We start from the raw sequence: 19,206 nt of genomic DNA, 5'->3' as shown, positions 1-19,206 counted from the left end.
GTGACTGATGCCATGCGCACGTGTAAGGGGTGGTAAGCATGTCCACGCGTACGCGTGACATGGAGTTTTCACCCACGCGTACGCAAGACAAAGAAACACGCGTGCGAGCTGCAGCTTCACACTCCCACGCGCACGCGTGGCCCCTCTTTCAGCAAACATGATTTTCAATGTTTTAAACCGTATGTCAAGACTCTAAACCCCCTATTTTCATTCCTTTAGTCATTAATAATAATATTAAACCTGATATTTAGACGAAGTTAGGAAATGGATATAACTTGGAGATGAAGTAAAGTTGAAAAGTGATGATTTGATTATGAATGTTACGGATAATCATATATGATACTTGGTTGGATATTCAAATGAATGATTATGTTTGATACTTGGCTCGAATGATTAAATGATCTGAGATACGAGATTCCCTGGATAAAGTACCGTGGCCTGCCACCACGTGTATCAGGTTGAAAGCTCGATACTCTGTTGACCCTATGATGTAAGTGTGATCGGGCACTATAAATTCCCAGGAATGTAACCCCTGATGAGCGGATAATTTATACGCTTTTTGGCATTGTTTTTAGTATGTTTTCAGTATATTTTAATTAGTTTTTATTATATTTTTATTAGTTTTTATTTAAAATTCACTTTTCTGGACTTTACTATGAGTTTGTGTGTTTTTCTGTAATTTCAGGTATTTTCTGGCTGAAATTGAGGGACCTGAGCAAAAATCTGATATAGATGCTGAAAAAGGACTGCAGATGCTATTGGATTCTGACCTCCCTACACTCAAAGTGGATTTTATGGAGCTACAGAAACTCAATTGGTGCGCTCTCAATTGCATTGAAAAGTAGACATCCTGAGCTTTCCAGCAATATATAATAGTTCATACTTTGCTCGAGATTTGATGGCCCAAACAGGCGTTCCAAGTCAGCTCAAGAATTATGGCGTTTAACTCCAAAACTGGCACAAAAGCTGGAGTTAAACGCCCAAACTGGCACAAAAGCTGGCGTTTAACTCCAAGAAAAGTCTCTACACATGGAAGCTTCAATGCTCAGCCCAAGCACACACCAAGTGGGCCCGGAAGAAGATTTCTGCATTAATTACTGATTTTTGTAACCCTAGGCTACTAGTTTTCTATAAATAGGACCTTATACTATTGTATTTTCATCTTTGATAAGTCTTATGCTATCTTAGACACGTTTGGGGGCTGGCCTCATGGCCATGCCTAGACCTTGTTCTTATGTATTCTCAACGGTGGAGTTTCTACACACCATAGATTAAGGTGTGGAGCTCTACTGTTCTTCATGAATTAATACAAAGTACTATTGTTTTTCTATTCAACTCAAGTCTATTTCTTCTCCAAGATATTCATTCGTTCTTCAACTTGATGAATGTGATGATCCGTGACACTCATCATCATTCTCACCTATGAACATATGCCTGACAACCACCTCTGTTCTACTAGCAATGGCTTGAATGCGTATCTCTTGGGTTTCTAATCTAAGATTGGAACCTTCGTGGTATAGGCGAGAATTATTGGCGGCCATTCCTGAGATCCGAAAAGTCTAAACCTTGTCTGTGGTATTCCGAGTAGGATCTGGGAAGGGATGACTGTGACGAGCTTCAAACTCGCGATTGTGGGGCGTGTGACAGACGCAAAAGGATCAATGGATCCTATTCCGACATGATCGAGAACCGACAGCTGATTAGCCGATGTTGTGACAGAGCATAAGGACCATTTTCATTGAGAGGACGGGATGTAGCCATTGACAACGGTGTTGCCCAACATAAAGCTTGCCATGGAAAGGAGTATGAATGATTGGAAGAAGGCAATAGGAAAGCAGAGGTTCAAGAGGAACAAAGCATCTTCATACGTTTATCTGAAATCCACCAATGAATTACATAAGTATCTCTATCTTTATTTTATGTTTATTTTCATCACCTTAAACTCCATAACCATTTGAATCCGCCTGACTGAGATTTACAAGATGACCATAGCTTGCTTCAAGCCGACAATCTCCGTGGGATCGACCCTTACTCACGAAAGGTTTATTACTTGGACGACCCAGTGCACTTGCTGGTTAGTTGTGCGGAATTGTGACAAAGTGTGATTCACGTTTAAGAGCTCCAAGTCCTTTAGCGCCATTGTTGATAATCACAATTTCGTGCACCAAGTTTTTGGCGCCGTTGCCGGGGATTGTTCGAGTTTGGACAACTGACGGTTCATCTTGTTGCTTAGATTAGGTATCTTTTCTTTAGAATTTTTAAGAATGAATTCTAGAGTTTCAAGGTGATGTTCTTATCATCGCAAAAACTGATTGATTCTCATCAATTTAGCTATTGAATGTAATGTCCTACTGAAGCTTGGCCAAACATGTCTAATCTTTTTAGATTGAAGCTTTAGACTAACATTGCATGATTCCTGGAATTCTTATTAAAAGTTTTGATTCTCTTTATTTTCTTTTCTATATAATTTTCGAAAAAAAAAATACAAAAAAAAAATTTTTAAAATGATAAAACCAAAAATATTTTATGTTTCTTGTTTGAGTCTATTGTCTAATTTTAAGTTTGGTGTCAATGGCATGTCTTTATCCTTCTAATTTTCGAAAATTTATACATATTGTTCTTCGTTGATCTTCAAGTTGTTCTTGATGATTTCATTGCTTTGATCTTCAAATTCTCTTGTTTTGTATGTTTTGTTGTTTCTTACATGCATTTTTACATTGTTATAGTCCTTAGTATACAAACTTTTAAGTTTGGTGTCTTGCATGCATTGTTTATTTGATCTTAGTTGCATTTTTTATTGATTCCCATCATCAAAAAATCAAAACTATTTTTTAAAACTATGTCTTTTCAAGTCAATAATACAGAGAATTGAAGATTCAGAACATTCAGCAGAGGAATCAAACAGAAAAAGTTGGGCGTTCAAAACGCCCAGTGAAGAAGGAAAACTGGCATTTAAACGCCAGCCAGGGTATCTGGCTGGGCGTTTAACGCCCAAAAAGGTAGAGATTTGGGCGTTAAACGCCAGAATGGGCACCATTCTGGGCGTTTAACGCCAGGATGACACTAGAGGGAAGATTTTGTTTTTAATTCACTTTTTTTTTCAAGTTTTCATAATTTTTCAAAATCAAATCTTTTTCAAATCATATCTTTTCAATCATATCTCTTTCAAAATCAATTTCTTTCCATTTTATATTTATTTTTACTATTTTCAAAAATCCTTGCTTCAATTCAAGATTTACTTCAAAAATTTTCAAGTTGTTACTTGCCTACTAAGAAAGGATCAAATTTTAAATTTTAGAATCATATCTTCTAATTTTTTGTTAGTCAAGTAATCAACTTTAGTTTTAAAACTTTCTCTTTTTAATTTGATTTTCAATCATATCTTCTCAATCATATCTTTTCAATCACACCCTTTTTCAAAATTAATTTTCAATCATATCTTTTTAATTTCTGATTTCAAAATCTTTTTCAAAAAAAAAATCACTTGATTTCTTTTCCAATCTTAGTTTTTGAAAATCTCAATCAAACTTTCAAATTTCTTTTTAATTATTTCAAAATCTTTTTAATTTATTTTCAAAAATTCTTCCCCTCTTCTCACATCCTTCTATTTAAGGGACTAAGACTCCTCATCAAGGTGCAATTCGAACTTTGTCCCTCTTGATAAGTTCGAATTCCCTCTTCTCCACCTCCTCCTTCTATTCTTCTTTTCTTCTGACACTTCAAGGAATCTCTATACTGTGACATAGAGGATTCCATACTTTCTTGTTCTCTTCTCTTTCATATGAGCAGGAGCAAAGATAAAAGCATTCTTGTTGAAGCTGATCCTGAACCTGAAAGGACCTTGAAGAGAAAGCTAAGAGAAACCAAAACACAACTCTCTCTAGAGGGCCTAACAAGAGCTCTTCAAAGAAGAAGAAACCATGGCAGCCGAAAACAACAACAATGCCAACAATGCAAGGAAGGTGCTTGGTGACTTTACTGTACCTACTCCTGATTTCTATGGGAGAAGCATCTCTATCCCTGCTATTGGAGCAAACAACTTTGAGCTTAAGCCTCAATTAGTTTCTCTAATGTAACAGAATTGCAAGTTTTATGGACTTCCATTGGAAGATCCTCATCAGTTCTTAGCTGAATTCTTGCAAATCTGCGACACTGTCAAGACCAATAGGGTTGACCCTGAAGTCTACAGATTTATGCTCTTCCCTTTTGCTGTAAGAGACAGAGCTAGGACATGGTTAGATTCACAACCTAAAGAAAGCCTGAACTCTTGGAAAAAGCTAGTCAATGCCTTCTTGGCAAAGTTCTTTCCACCTCAAAAATTGAGCAAGCTTAGAGTGGAAGTCCAAACCTTCAGACAAAAGGAAGGAGAATCCCTCTATGAAGCATGAGAAAGATACAAGCAATTGATCAGAAAGTGTCCTTCTGGCATGCTTTCAGAATGGAACATCATATGCATATTCTATGATGGTCTGTCTGAACTGTCCAAGATGTCATTGGACAATTCTGCAGGTGGATCTCTTCATCTGAAGAAGACGCCTGAAGAAGCTCAGAAACTCATTAAAATGGTTGCAAATAACCAATTCATGTACACTTCTGAAAGAAATCCTGTGAATAATGGGACAACTCAGAAGAAAGGAGTTCTTGAGATTGATACTCTGAATGCCATATTGGCTCAGAATAAAATATTGACCCAACAAGTCAATATGATTTCTCAGAGTCTGTCTAAAATGCAAGCAGCAACAGGCAGTACTAAGGAAGCTTCCTCTGAAGAAGAAGCTTATGATCCTGAGAACCCAGCAATGGAAGAGGTGAATTACATGAGAGAACCCTATGGAAACACCTATAATTCTTCATGGAGAAATCACCCAAATCTCTCATGGAAGGATCAACAGAGACCTCAACAAGGTTTCAACAACAACAATGGTGGAAGAAACAGGTTTAGCAATGGCAAGCCTTTTCCATCATCTTCTCAGTAACCGACAGAGAATTCTAAGCAGAGCCCCTCTGACTTAACAACCATTGTCTCTGATCTAATCAAAACCACTCAAAGTTTCATGACTGAAACAAGGTCCTCCATTAGAAATTTGGAGGCACAATTGGGTCAGCTGAGTAAGAAAATTACTGAACTCCCTCCTAGCACTCTCCCAAGCAATACAGAAGAGAATCCAAAAAGAGAGTGCAAGGCCATAACCACATCTCACATGGCCGAACATAGAGAGGAGGAAGAGGCAGTGATTCCCACTGAGGAAGACCTCAATGGACGCCCACTGACCTCCATGGAGTTCCCTAATGAGGAACCATGGGAATCTGAGGCTCATTCTGAGACCATAGAGATTCCATTGAATTTACTTCTGCCTTTCATAAGCTCTGATGAGTATTCTTCCTCTGAAGAGGATGAAGATGTCACTGAAGAGCAAGTTGCTAAGTACCTTGGAGCAATCATGAAGCTAAATGCCAAGTTATTTGGTAATGAGACTTGGGAGAATGAACCTCCATTGCTCATCAAAGAACTAGATGACTTGACTAGGCAGAGATTACCTCAAAAGAGACAGGACCCTGGAAAGTTCTCAATCCCTTGTACCATAGGCACCATGACCTTTGAGAAGGCTCTGTGTGACCTAGGGTCAAGCATAAACCTCATGCCTCTCTCTGTAATGGAGAAGCTAGGGATCATTGAGGTAAAAGCTGCAAGAATCTCACTGGAAATGGCAGATAATCCAAAGAAACAGGCTTATGGACTTGTAGAGGATGTCTTGGTAAAGGTTGAAGACCATTACATCCCTGCTGATTTCATAATCTTAGAGACTGGAAAGTGTATGGATGAATCCATCATCCTTGGCAAACCCTTCCTAGCCACAGCAAAAGTTGTGATTGATGTTGACAGAGGAGAATTGATCATTCAAGTGAATGAAGACTCCCTTGTGTTTAAAGCTCAAGGATATCCCTCTGTCACCATGGAGAGGAAGCATGAAGAGCTTCTCTCAATACAGAGTCAAACAGAGCCCCCACATTCAAACTCTAAGTTTGGTGTTGGGAGGTTCCAACATTGCTCTGAACATCTGTGAGGCTCCATGAGAGCCCACTGTCAAGCTATTGACATTAAAGAAGCGCTTGTTGGGAGGCAACCCAATCTTTAACTTATCTATGTTAAATTTCTATTTTCTTTTACTATTTTATGTTTTCTGTAGGTTGATGATCATGAGAAGTCACAAAAACAATTGAAAAAGCAAAAACAGAAGGAAAAATAGAATGAAAAATAGAACACCCTAGAGGAGAAACTTACTGGCGTTTAAACGCCAGTAAGGGTAGCAGAATGGGCGTTAAACGCCCAGTCTGGCACCATTCTGGGTGTTTAACGCTAGAAATGGGCACCAGACTGGCGTTTAACACCAGGAATGGGCAAGAAGCTGGCGTTAAACGCCAGAAATGGGCAGCAGCCTGGCGTTTAACGCCAGGATTGGCAGAAAGGGGCGTTTTGCACGCCAATTGGTGCAAGGATGAGATATCCTTGACACCTCAGGGTCTGTGGACCCCACAGGATCCCCACCTACCCCACCACTCTCTCTCTTCTTCACCCATTCACCAATCACCTCAATACCTCTTCCCCAAAAACCCCTCACCTATCAAATCCTACCATTCTCTTCACCACTCACATCCATCCTTCATAAAACCCCACCTACCTCACCATTCAAATTCAAACCACTTTCCCTCCCAAACCCACCCTCTATGGCCGAACCATACACACCCCTCTCACTCCTATATAAACCCATCTTCACTCCTTCATTTTCACACAACCTAAACACCACTTCTCCCCCTTGGCCGAAACACAAAGCCCACTCCATCTCTTCTATTTCTTCTTCTTCTACTCTCTTCTTTCTTCTTTTGCTCGAGGACGAGCAACCTTCTAAGTTTGGTGTGGTAAAAGCTAAAGTTTTTTGTTTTTCTATAACCATTTATGGCACCAAAGGCCGGAGAAACCTCTAGAAATAGGAAAGGAAAGGCAAAAGCTTCCACCTCCGAGTCATGGGAGATGGAGAGATTCCTCTCAAAGGTACATCAAGACCACTTCTATGAAGTTGTGGCCAAGAAGAAAGTGATCCCCGAGGTCCCTTTTAAGCTCAAAAAGGGCAAATATCCGGAGATCCGACATGAGATCCGAAGAAGAGGTTGGGAAGTTCTCACCAACCACATTCAACAAGTCGGAATCTTAATGGTTCAAGAGTTCTATGCCAATGCATGGATCACCAAGAACCATGATCAAAGTGTGAACCCAGACCCTAAGAATTGGCTTACAATGGTCCGAGGGAAATACTTAGATTTTAGTCCGGAAAATGTAAGGTTGGCATTCAACTTGCCCATGATGCAAGGAGATGCACACCCATACACTAGAAGGGTCAACTTTGATCAAAGGTTGGACCAAGTCCTCATGGACATATGTGAAGAGGGTGCTCAATGGAAGAGAGATTCAAGAGGAAAGCCGGTTCAACTAAGAAGGCATGACCTCAAGCCCGTGGCTAGGGGATGGTTGGAGTTAATCCAACGCTCAATCATTCCCACTAGCAACCGGTCCGAAGCTACTATAGACCGGGCTATCATGATACATAGCATCATGATTGGAGAGGAAGTAGAAGTTCATGAGGTTATATCCCAAGAACTCTACAAGGTGGCAGACAAGTCCTCTCCTTTGGCAAGGTTAGCCTTCCCTCATCTCATTTGTCACCTTTGCAATTCGATTGGAATTGACATAGAGGGAGACATTCTCATTGATGAGGACAAACTCATCACTAAGAAAAGGATGGAGAAAATAAGAGAACCTCATCAAGAGCATAAGGAAATTCCTCATCATGAAATCCCTGAGATGCCTCAAGGGATGCATCTTCCTCCACAAAACTATTGGGAGCAAATCAACACCTCCCTAGGAGAATTAAGTTCCAACATAGGACAACTAAGGGTGGAGCACCAAGAGCATTCCATCCTCCTCCATGAAATTAGAGAAGACCAAAGAACCATGAGAGAGGAGCAACAAAGGCAAGGAAGAGACATTGAGGAGCTCAAGCACTCCATAAGATCTTCAAGAGGAAGAACAAGCTGCCATCACTAAGGTGGACCCGTTCTTTAACTTCCTTGTTCTTTATTTTCCTATTTTTCGAAAAATTATGCTTTATGTTTATCTATGTTTGTGTCTTTATTACATGATCATTAGTGTCTATGCCTTAAAGCTATGAAAATGAATCCATCACCTTTCTTAAATGAAAAATGTTTTCAATTGAAAAAGAAAAAGAAGTGCATGAATTTCAAATTTTAAAACAGTTTAATTATTTTGATGTGGTGGCAACACTATTGTCTTTCTGAATGAATGCTTGAACAGTGCATATTTTTGAATTTGTTAATTCATGAATATTAAAATTGTTGGCTTTTGAAAGAATGATGGGAAAAGCTTGAAAAAAAAAGAGGAAAAAAAAGAGAAAAGGAAAAGAAAGAAGAAGAAAAACAAGCAGAAAAAGCCAATACCCCTTTAAACCAAAAGGCAAGGGTGATAAAAAGGATCCAAGGCTTTGAGCATCAGTGGATAGGAGGGCCCACAGGAATAAAATCATGCCCTAAGCGGCTCAACCAAGTTGTCCCTAACCATGTGCTTGTGGCGTGAAGGTGTCAAGTGAAAACTTGAGACTGAGCGGTTAAAGTCGATGTCCAAAGCAAAAAGAAGAGTGTGCTTAAGAACCCTGGACACCTCTAATTGGGGACTCTAGCAAAGCTGAGTCACAATCTGAAAAGGTTCACCCAGTTATGTGTCTGTGGCATTTATGTATCCGGTGGTAATACTGAAAAACAAAGTGCTTAGGGCCACGGCCAAGACTCATAAAGTAGATGTGTTCAAGAATCAACATACTTAACTAGGAGAATCAATAACACTATCTGGATTCTGAGTTCCTATAGATACCAATCATTCTGAACTTCAAGGGATAAAGTGAGATGCCAAAACTGTTCAGAAGCAAAAAGCTAAAAGCCCCGCTCATTTAATTAATACTGATCTTCATAGATGTTTTTGGAATTCATTGTACATTCTTTTCTTTTTATCCTATTTGATTTTCAGTTGCTTGGGGACAAGCAACAATTTAAGTTTGGTGTTGTGATGAGCGGATAATTTATACGCTTTTTGGCATTGTTTTTAGTATGTTTTCAGTATATTTTAATTAGTTTTTATTATATTTTTATTAGTTTTTATTTAAAATTTACTTTTCTAGACTTTACTATGAGTTTGTGTATTTTTTTGTAATTTCAGGTATTTTCTGGCTGAAATTGAGGGGCCTGAGCAAAAATCTGATTCAGAGGCTGAAAAAGGACTGCAGATGCTGTTGGATTCTGACCTTCCTGCACTCAAAGTGGATTTTATGGAGCTACATAAGGCTAATTGGCGCGCTTTTAATTGCGTTGGAAAGTAGACATCCTGGGCTTTCCAGTATATAATAGTCCATACTTTGCCCGAGATTTGATGGCCCAAACAGGCGTTCCAAGTCAGCTCAAGAATTCTGGCGTTTAACTCCAAAACTGGAACAAAAGCTGGAGTTAAACGCCCAAATTGGCACAAAAGCTGGCGTTTAACTCCAAGAAAAGTCTTTACACATGGAAGCTTCAATGCTCAGCCCAAGCACACACCAAGTGGGCCCGGAAGAAGATTTCTGCATTAATTACTGATTTCTGTAACTTTAGGCTACTAGTTTTCTATAAATAGGACCTTATACTATTGTATTTTCATCTTTTATAAGTCTTAGGCTATCTTAGACACGTTTGGGGGCTGGCCTCACGGCCATGCCTAGACCTTGTTCTTATGTATTCTCAACGGTGAAGTTTCTACACACCATAGATTAAGGTGTGGAGCTCTACTGTTCTTCATGAATTAATACAAAGTACTATTGTTTTTCTATTCACCTCAAGTCTATTTCTTCTCCAAGATATTCATTCGTTCTTCAACTTGATGAATGTGATGATCCATGACACTCATCATCATTCTCACCTATGAACATATGCCTGACAACCACCTCTGTTCTACTAGCAATGGCTTGAATGCGTATCTCTTGGGTTTCTAATCTAAGATTGGAACCTTCGTGGTATAGGCTAGAATTATTGGCGGCCATTCCTGAGATCCGGAAAGTCTAAACCTTGTCTGTGGTATTCCGAGTAGGATCTGGGAAGGGATGATTGTGACGAGCTTCAAACTCGCGATTGTGGGGCGTGTGACAGACGCAAAAGGATCAATGGATCCTATTCCGACATGATCGAGAACTGACAGCTGATTAGCCGATGTTGTGACAGAGCATCAGGACCATTTTCACTGAGAGGACGGGATGTAGCCATTGACAACGGTGATGCCCAACATAAAGCTTGCCATGGAAAGGAGTATGAATGATTGGAAGAAGGCAATAGGAAAGTAGAGGTTCAAGGGGAACAAAGCATCTTCATACGCTTATCTGAAATCCACCAATGAATTACATAAGTATCTCTATCTTTATTTTATGTTTATTTTCATCACCTTAAACTCCATAACCATTTGAATCCGCCTGACTGAGATTTACAAGATGACCATAGCTTGCTTCAAGCCGACAATCTCCGTGGGATCGACCCTTACTCACGTAAGGTTTATTACTTGGACAACCCAGTGCACTTGCTGGTTAGTTGTGCGGAATTGTGACAAAGTGTGATTCACGTTTAAGAGCTCCAAGTCCTTTAGCGCCATTGTTGATGATCACAATTTCGTGCACCACCCCCATTGAGCAATATTGATTATTTGAGAAAAAGCTATGCATAAACTCTTGGGGATGCACGTCGGGGGACAGTCTAAGGTTTTTGGACTTGTCGGGTTGGCTGGATAACCGACAGATGAGTCTCATCAGCCATAGGACAGGCATGCATCATATGCATTCTACTTGAATAATTGTTGTGCATTAACTGGGTGTGCCTAAGTGTACTTGCCATGCTAAATGTGTACTTGTTACTCGCAGTATTTGTAACCTTCTTGTGCTTGGCTTTATTTGTTTATTTGTCTATGAAATACTGATGGAGATGGAGGTATGAAGGAATGGTAGTATGGGACTTAGATTTAAGATTAAGTTAAGTTAGGTTTAGATACTCTTAGAAAACCACCTTTTATGGCTTCTGTTTAATACTTTAAGCTCTATAATCTGAGTGCCGGTGTTCTAGGATTGCCTCTGGCATTCCCAAGACCTTATCTATTATGTGTGTGGCACATTTACCATACTGAGAACCTCCGGTTCTCATTCCATACTATGTTGTTATTTTTCAGATGCAGGTTGAGAGGCGTCTTGTTAGGCGTCTGAGCTCCTGAAACGAGGTGGTTACTGGGTTATTTTGTTACACCGTGATGTATATGTATGTACTTAGCTTTCTCTTCGCATAACTTGTTCTTTTTTATCCTCTTAGAGGTTTATGGAGAGGCAGGATTTTGTTTATGTACATTTGAATTTTGGATATGTATATATATGTAAATATTCTCCGGCCAGCCTTGACTTTGCGGGCTGAGTTAGGAGCTTGTTATTTTGTACCTTTGGTTTTCTATTCCTACTTTTATTATCTTATGTTTGATAGTTATAGTTTTCTTCACACGCAAGTTGTTCAGTTTCTGGAGCGTGGCGCTTTTCATTTCGCGATTTTGTTTTACCCATTTTTCAAGGCTCCTAGTCTATTATATTCTTTCTGCTATTATATGTATGAATTTTAATTTTAGAGGTTGTAATACCTCGCCACCTTTGTTTTATATCCTAGGTGTAAAGCTCTGGGTGGTAGGGTGTTACAGAATATTTCTTGGGTGTCCATTCTTCAAGGTAATTTACTAATTTGGCAATGATTGGATGAGACCCAAATGTGTCTAATTGGTTGAATTTTTGAAAATTTGCTCTAGGCTAAAGAACGTCACTATCAGTTCTTTGTCTGGCTTGATGAACACCTAAAAAAAATCAGAGCCATGGAGTGTGAAGCATTTGGTACTGTGGATGATGCTGAGGGAATAGCAGTTGAAGAACAGGTGTTTTGAAGGCAGGAGGTGGAAAAAAAACTGGAAAATTTGGAGAGGAAGCTGCCAGCCATGGAAAAGGAGAAATTCACGAATCAGTGGCATGTTATTGTGATTAGTGTAATTATTGTTATTCTTGCTGTATATTTGTTAAAGGCCTGAAGATGATTGATGTACCTGTGATGTTGTAATGACAACTGCCATTGCTGGCTCTATAATTTGACTTCTTTGAGATGAGAACAACTAAATATATTACAAGTCAAGTCAAGTGTTATATAAGGTAGTAATTTTGCATAGATTATAACCAAACATTACACGTTAATCTGTCTAAGATAATAGCATAAGTTTTCCACAAAACAACAAAATAATAGCATATATTTGCCACAGAATAACAAAACATCTACTTGGCTTGTAAACAAGTTTGCCAGACTACCAAAGCTAGAAAGCATTGTTCAATTGATGGTAATAACTAGGACAAAAAATAGAATTCATGGAGCTGTCTTCGGTTCTTCTAATGCTTGGATCTAGGAGTTGGGATGAGCTTGGAAATCCTTGTAATGTCACTGCTAGCTGCTTCCAATGTCTCTTTTGATGGTGCACCACCGGTGGTTGTGCTTTGAGTTTGTGGTGGATTTGGTGGTCCAGCAGGTGTTGGATTTGAACTTGTTGGGGGCCTGACAATTCTTTGTTTGGGTATGAATTTAGAGGCAGCAGCTCGGGTTCTGGTTTGGTCCATTCTTGGCAATTGGGCTGGAGGCCTGAATGGAGTTTGGACTGGTTGAACAGGTGGTGTTGCTGCAGGTACTTGATGGAACATTGGTGCACCTGATGGTAGTCCACTTGCATTCTGAAGGGTGACATTATTCTGCAAAAGTAACAAAAATACCAGATATTCAAAGTAGTTAGGTAAGGAAAAATTGATTGGCATTTAAATGTGTATGCTTAAAGGTGGTCTTACAGCAGATTGTTCTTGCACAACACTAGTTTCAGCATAGTTTTCACCTTGAGATTGGGTTAGATCCTATATATTCAAAACCCAGCAATGTAAACCAAATGGACAAATTAATCCTTAAGAAAAATAAAAAATGACATCATAACCACTAACAAAATTTAAAATGGACAAGAGTATCCTAATGCGTACAGGAGACAAGCTTACCTCTGGTTGAGGTGCTGATTGTGAAAGTGAAAGTAGCTCCAAGGCTTGTGATGCATCAGCAAACTTCTTAGGTTTTTTAGTTTTTGGCAGAACCTTGTCCTTTCCTTTTAGACTTTTTTTCTTCTTCCTATCATATTCCTCATCAACACTGGAATAATCCTCATCTAAAATAGTTTTCGAGCCAGTCGGAGGAGGTTTATACAGTTCATCCTCCCCACTTTCATGTCCATCATCTTCTGTGGATGGTGATGATTGAAGCTTTCTCATGATGCTGTCCACATCAATAGGGTCATCAAATTCTTCCACCCCTGCTTCTGCCGCAGCACGTTCTTCCACTATCTGTGGCTCATCAATGGGATGGTCGAAGTATATGTAAAATTCATCAGTGGTTGAGTTCTTGAGCTTGTTCTCTCGAAGTTCATTGATCTCTACATCTCCTTTCAGAATGTGCAGTCCCACCTCAAGATCACTGCTTGTTAGGTCAAACCAATACACTGCCCTATATGATGTATATCCTAGACCCTTGAACAATGTCACCAAATCCCCAAAATTCACGAAGTCTAAGTCCATCCTTCGGAAATTTTTCAACTTTCCCACCAATATACTCAAGAGTTCCACTGGGTTTTCTACCAAAATGGCCTCCGTGGTGAAAAACAGGTACCACATATATATCATCCATCTGCATTATCCACAAGTACATAAGTCGGAGATTAAACTCTAGATCAAGTGCCCAAAATTTCGAAATCAGTTAACTCCACATAGCTTTTCCTCATTCTTTTACTGAAAAAAAAAAACATGCAGTCACCCCATATCCCAACCCCATGCATTATATTGTCACAAATATTTAAACAACATACATAGTCTTCATTATTACCCTTACCTCTGTAGATGATGGCAGCTTCCTCTCCACACGAAGCTTTCCGTAACCTTTAACAACCACCACGTCGACTGAGCACACCACCACTTTCAACTGGAGGAAGTCGTTCTTTTTTTTGGAGGGAGAAGGACATTCGTGTTCTGATAGGGTTTTCTGTAATATGTGGAGTGACTTTTGGGTGTTATGGGGATTACGAAGCTTCAAATATGGTGGGGGATGCATACGGCGTCGTTTTGGTCATTAAGGACCAATTTGTCCTCCAACAATTTGTTCCTCATCCACTTCAACAACCGTAACGGACACATCACTCTCCACCCCTCCACCTCAGCAATCTCCGTTACCGTTTCGAGCACCAATTCCACAGAAGGACATAATTGTCACGGAATTTATATAGTGAGGGATCGAAATGTATTTTTCAATCTTGAGGGACAAAAATTTCCGCGTTTTAAAAGGTCGGGGACCTATTTGTCTTTTACTCTAAATTATAAGTACTAAGATGAATAAGTTACATACCATTTTTAACAAAAACATAAAATAGATTGACAAAGTTAGATCCTACCTGTGACATATGGAGCATATAACATCTAGGAATTCAACAAAAAATAAGTACTTAGTGCAGACAATTACCCTTGAATAAAAAGACTAATATTCGAGTATCTGTTTCTGAGAAATTTTTAAGAAAACGAAATGAGTTTTGTAACTTAGTGACTAGACAATACATCTATAATTAATATGAGACATATAAACAGTATTATCAAATATACTCTATTTATAAAATAATAATTTATACAAATAAGTGAATTAATAAATGAGTTCTCAATACAAAAATCAAATCAAATAGTCCATACTTGGACAGCTTCACCTCTAAGGGTAGCCCTTTCCCCTCATGTGTCTATACAGAATTGCAGATCCAATGTGTGACCTATACATTAAGCTAGCAATGTTCCTGCTAGTTGAGGTTTGAGTTAAATGCATCTAGATTAATGTCATTATCATTGTTAACTATGATTTTCTAATACAAGCTTCCTCAATCTAATTCAAAATATAATGAACTATTTATTCTTTCATTTCACACAAGGTCTCAAATCATATAAACCAATACTTTCTCATACAAATCATTTCGGATCTTACTTTTTAAATCATCAAAGATTCCACCATTTTTCATAATTTAAGAATAGCAAGTATCAATAATTAGTTTTAAAATTATATAGTCTCATAAAAACATATAGTCTCATGTGCAGATAAAAATGAGTTTCATAAGAATAAATATTTAGTTCTAATAAATAGATTATTCAAATCCAATTAAAATCTTTTGATAGTAATTCTGATAGTAACTTTTATAAGTATAATTATAAGTTTAAAGCAGCGTACATCAACATAATTATAGATGCAAAGCCGAATAATTATAAATGTAAAGCCTATTTACAAATTGGTCCCAAGAGACCGAAGACAAACACTATAAGACCATCAAGTTAGAGATTAGGGGTTGATATCCAAGTGGTTGAGAAGGGTTGAAGACAAGGTAGAGTTGACGACAGTTTTGAGCAGCTTCAACATACAGTAACGACAGAGAGATCCAGCGGCGGTGACAGTAACGTCTTCATTCCACCTCCGCCATGCCTCCTTCCTCATCTTTCTCTTTGGTTATCCACCGGTCATGAGTCCTCTCTCCTGCTCAAGCTCGAAATCGAGCATATCTTTTCAAACCTGGTCAACCGCATCATCAATGGCTACAGCATCGAGCATGGATTTTCAAACCTGGTCAACCACATCATACAGCAATGACAGTGATGACTCTCGTGGAGGCACAAGCTCTCTCTTTATCACTCTCTTTCTTTTTGAGATGTAGTTGCTTATGTGTGTGTTTAAATTTAAAAAGAAAAAGAAAAATATCAATTAGAATAGAGTCCCACAAATTTTCTTTTAATTTACTTACCTTCTATTTATGTAATTGTTTTTGTTATTATAACTTTTTACTTATAACTTCTTATCTTTATATGCAATAATTTATTGGCCAACAAATAAACTCTTATATTGAGCTTAAATTTTTGACGAATTAGTCTCTTTACTTCCTGAATTGGGAGATACCTAAAAAAAATATGAATTTATTTTTTTATCTACTCCAAAAAAGTCAATTGTTTTTTATTTAAAAATTAATTTTTTTATGCCATGTTTTAACATCAACTTTACTATTAAATTTTAAAGACAAAGTTATAAAAAAATATAACTATATTTTAAGACTTAAGATTTAGAATTTTATGAAATTCATCATAATTTGTCATCTAACTTTATACATAGGGTTAAGTGCGATTTTGGTCCCTAATGTAGAGGCCAAAAATTTATTTCGTTCTCGGCCTTTTTTTCACTACAAAATCGTCTCTAAGGTTTTACTTAGTTTTAAAATCATCCTTTTTACCAAATTTTTTATTTTTATTACCAAATTATCCCTGAATAAAAAAATATAAAAATAAAAAAAATAGAAAAAGGAAAAAACGGGTTAAAGACTTAAAGGGAAAGGGGGAAAGGGAATCACGCTTTTGGGGGAAGGGCCGGAGGGGTGTCAGGGAAGAAGGGGAAAGGAAGGTGGAGAAGGGAAGGGAAGGGGAAGGGGATCAGCAATCTTCTTGCCCAGCTCGTTGACAGCTACGTCCCCGCGTCACGGTGTAGCTATGTCAATGGAATTAGGATCAAGCTGAGTCGTGCCGATTGGTGGAGGTGTAACACCCTAATACTCAAATCCTTATGCTCGAGTCATAAGTCAATGATATTACGGTGGTACGACTCTCAGGTGGATTTTTAATATATAAATATAGGTAATTTCGAAAAGAGTATTAATCGAGAAGCTTGAAAAGAGTAGAAATAAAATCGCGAAGGCGTATCACTCACGTTTCGACAACAAAAAGTTAAACTGCTAAGCCAAACGCGATATACGGACAAGGCATAAAGGAGATTAAGAGATAGATATATATAACATAAGTAAATAGCCACTAGTCGCGACCCGCGAAGTTTAGGCCGGCTAGGGTACAGTATGAAAGTAGATGACAACAGCATATCCTAATCTCTCCCAAAGGAAACATAAGAGCCTCTATAGGCAAGTTCCGAAAGAGTTCGATACATAATATAATCTTTTCAAAACAGAGGTGGAGAGATTCTAATCAAAACACAAAGTAGAGGAAATAAAGATCTTTGCCGTCTCTCAGACGACCCACAACTCACTTCTGAGCACCTGGACCTGTATCTGAAAAACAAGAGATATATACGGAATGAGAACCCCGGGCCCATGGGTTCCCAGTACGGTAAAAGTGCCAAATAGATACAATGCACTGCAATAAAAACTCACTAAGCATCCTAAACTTCTTCACCAAATATTCATCCTAGGTTCTCGCTAATCCATGAATAGGCAACTGTCATAAGGGAGTGCTAAATCTAATTCATGTTTCACATATTTCCCAACTCGCTGACTCTTCCACGAATCAGACTCAGAATTATAAGCAAAACCATCACCAGTTGTTCTGCCTCAGCAATTCTATATCAATACATCATACCCTCGCCTGGAGCTAGTGAAACTACATCACTGCGTCTACCCAGGGAGCTCCGATTATCTCATTCAATAATCATCATCATCATGCAATCGCATCATCAGTTCATCCCATCAAGAACAGCCCTCACACCCACCGACACCAGCATGAGGGCATCTCAGTTGTACAAACACAAGCAATTCAGGCAAGTAATACACAAATATGGTACAAGTAGAACAAGTAGCATATAGTCAGGTAACATGGCATATATGATGTAGAAATCCAAAACAAATGGCAAACCCAAACAATTCAAACATATGCAAATGATGAATGCCTGCCCTATGGCTGATGATATCATCTGTCGGTTATCAAGCCAACCCGACATGTCCGGTAGCTAACCCGGGCACAGTCTCTCTGTTGCGTATTAATATCATTAGAGGGAATATGTGCCCTGTCACCATTAGAGGGTATCTGCGCCCTGTCGCCATTAGAGGGTATCTGCGCCCTGTCGCCATTAGAGGGTATCGGTACCCTGTCACCCTTACAACCAGAGAGAAAACACAAGCATGCTTACATTTGACATTTTTCATCATTATTCATTCAATCTCAATTCATATTATAAATCCTCATTGTTATCAAATCTCAAACATTAACCTGGAGCAAGTGGGACGAACCACAACTCTTACTACTACCCAGGTATCACAAATACATTCATTCAAAACTCCATAATTAAACTCATTTATCATAAACATCCTTTTCCGTCTCATAACCGGAGCAAGTGGACAACGCCACTGCCTACTACCCGGGGTCACACATCACATTTCAACATTTTCCATTATTATCCATTTAACACATTCATTCATTAATCGTATATGCATTTATACTCAGCCATAAACATTAATGGCTTTGCCGTAACCCGACAATAACTCAGCCATCCGGCCCATGGTTCAATCAAGAACCGGCCATTTATCAATAATTATAGCCTTTCGGCTCATGACTTACACGGTACTTCCACCGTCATCCTCCATATCTCATATAATCATATCTGATCATCATTGATCATAACCTTTTTCCCTTGCTTCACTCGCAAGTTACCACATCCCCTAGCTCCTTCCTCATTGCTAGGCATACCATAATGATTTAATACATAAGGGGTGAGATCGGAGGCTTAAAGTATGAGGTTTGGCTTTAAAACTCAAAAATCAACTTTGGCATGAAAACAGAGCCACGCGCACGCGTACTCCACGCGCACGCGTGGATGGCCAAAAACTCATCGACGCGCAAGCGTTATACGCGCGAACGCGCGGGTTGAAAAATATCCAAACGGCGCGCAAGCGTCAGCCACGTGTACGCGTGGGTGCTCTTGCGCCCAGGCACAAAACTGGCACAACTCTGGCACAACTCTCTGGAAAATGGCTGGGCATTTGGTACAGCGCATCGACGCGCCCGCGCACACCACGCGCACGCGTGGATGGTGCTTTCTGGAAGAACGGCGCGCACGCGCCAGGTGCGCCTACGCGCGTAGGGTCGTTCTGCTAAAAATTTTCCAAGTTAAAAGCTGCAGAATTTACAGATTCAACCCCCAATCTTCCGACGGACATAACTCTCTCATTTTAAATCGTTTTTC

General features: G+C 39.0%; 1 non-coding gene across 1 annotated transcript; it reads right to left on the bottom strand.

Annotated features, from left to right (window-relative positions):
- Window positions 1-4,325: 4,325 nt before the first annotated feature.
- On the bottom strand, window positions 4,326-4,429 carry LOC114927289 (small nucleolar RNA R71). The gene has a single exon (XR_003817632.1). It is a non-coding gene; the product is annotated as a small nucleolar RNA R71 (small nucleolar RNA).
- Between the last annotated feature and the right edge of the window lie 14,777 nt (window positions 4,430-19,206).

Source organism: Arachis hypogaea, unplaced genomic scaffold (assembly GCF_003086295.3).
Source record: "Arachis hypogaea cultivar Tifrunner unplaced genomic scaffold, arahy.Tifrunner.gnm2.J5K5 arahy.Tifrunner.gnm2.scaffold_127, whole genome shotgun sequence".
NCBI lineage: Eukaryota > Viridiplantae > Streptophyta > Magnoliopsida > Fabales > Fabaceae > Arachis > Arachis hypogaea.
This window is presented reverse-complemented; position numbering and strand designations above follow the sequence as displayed.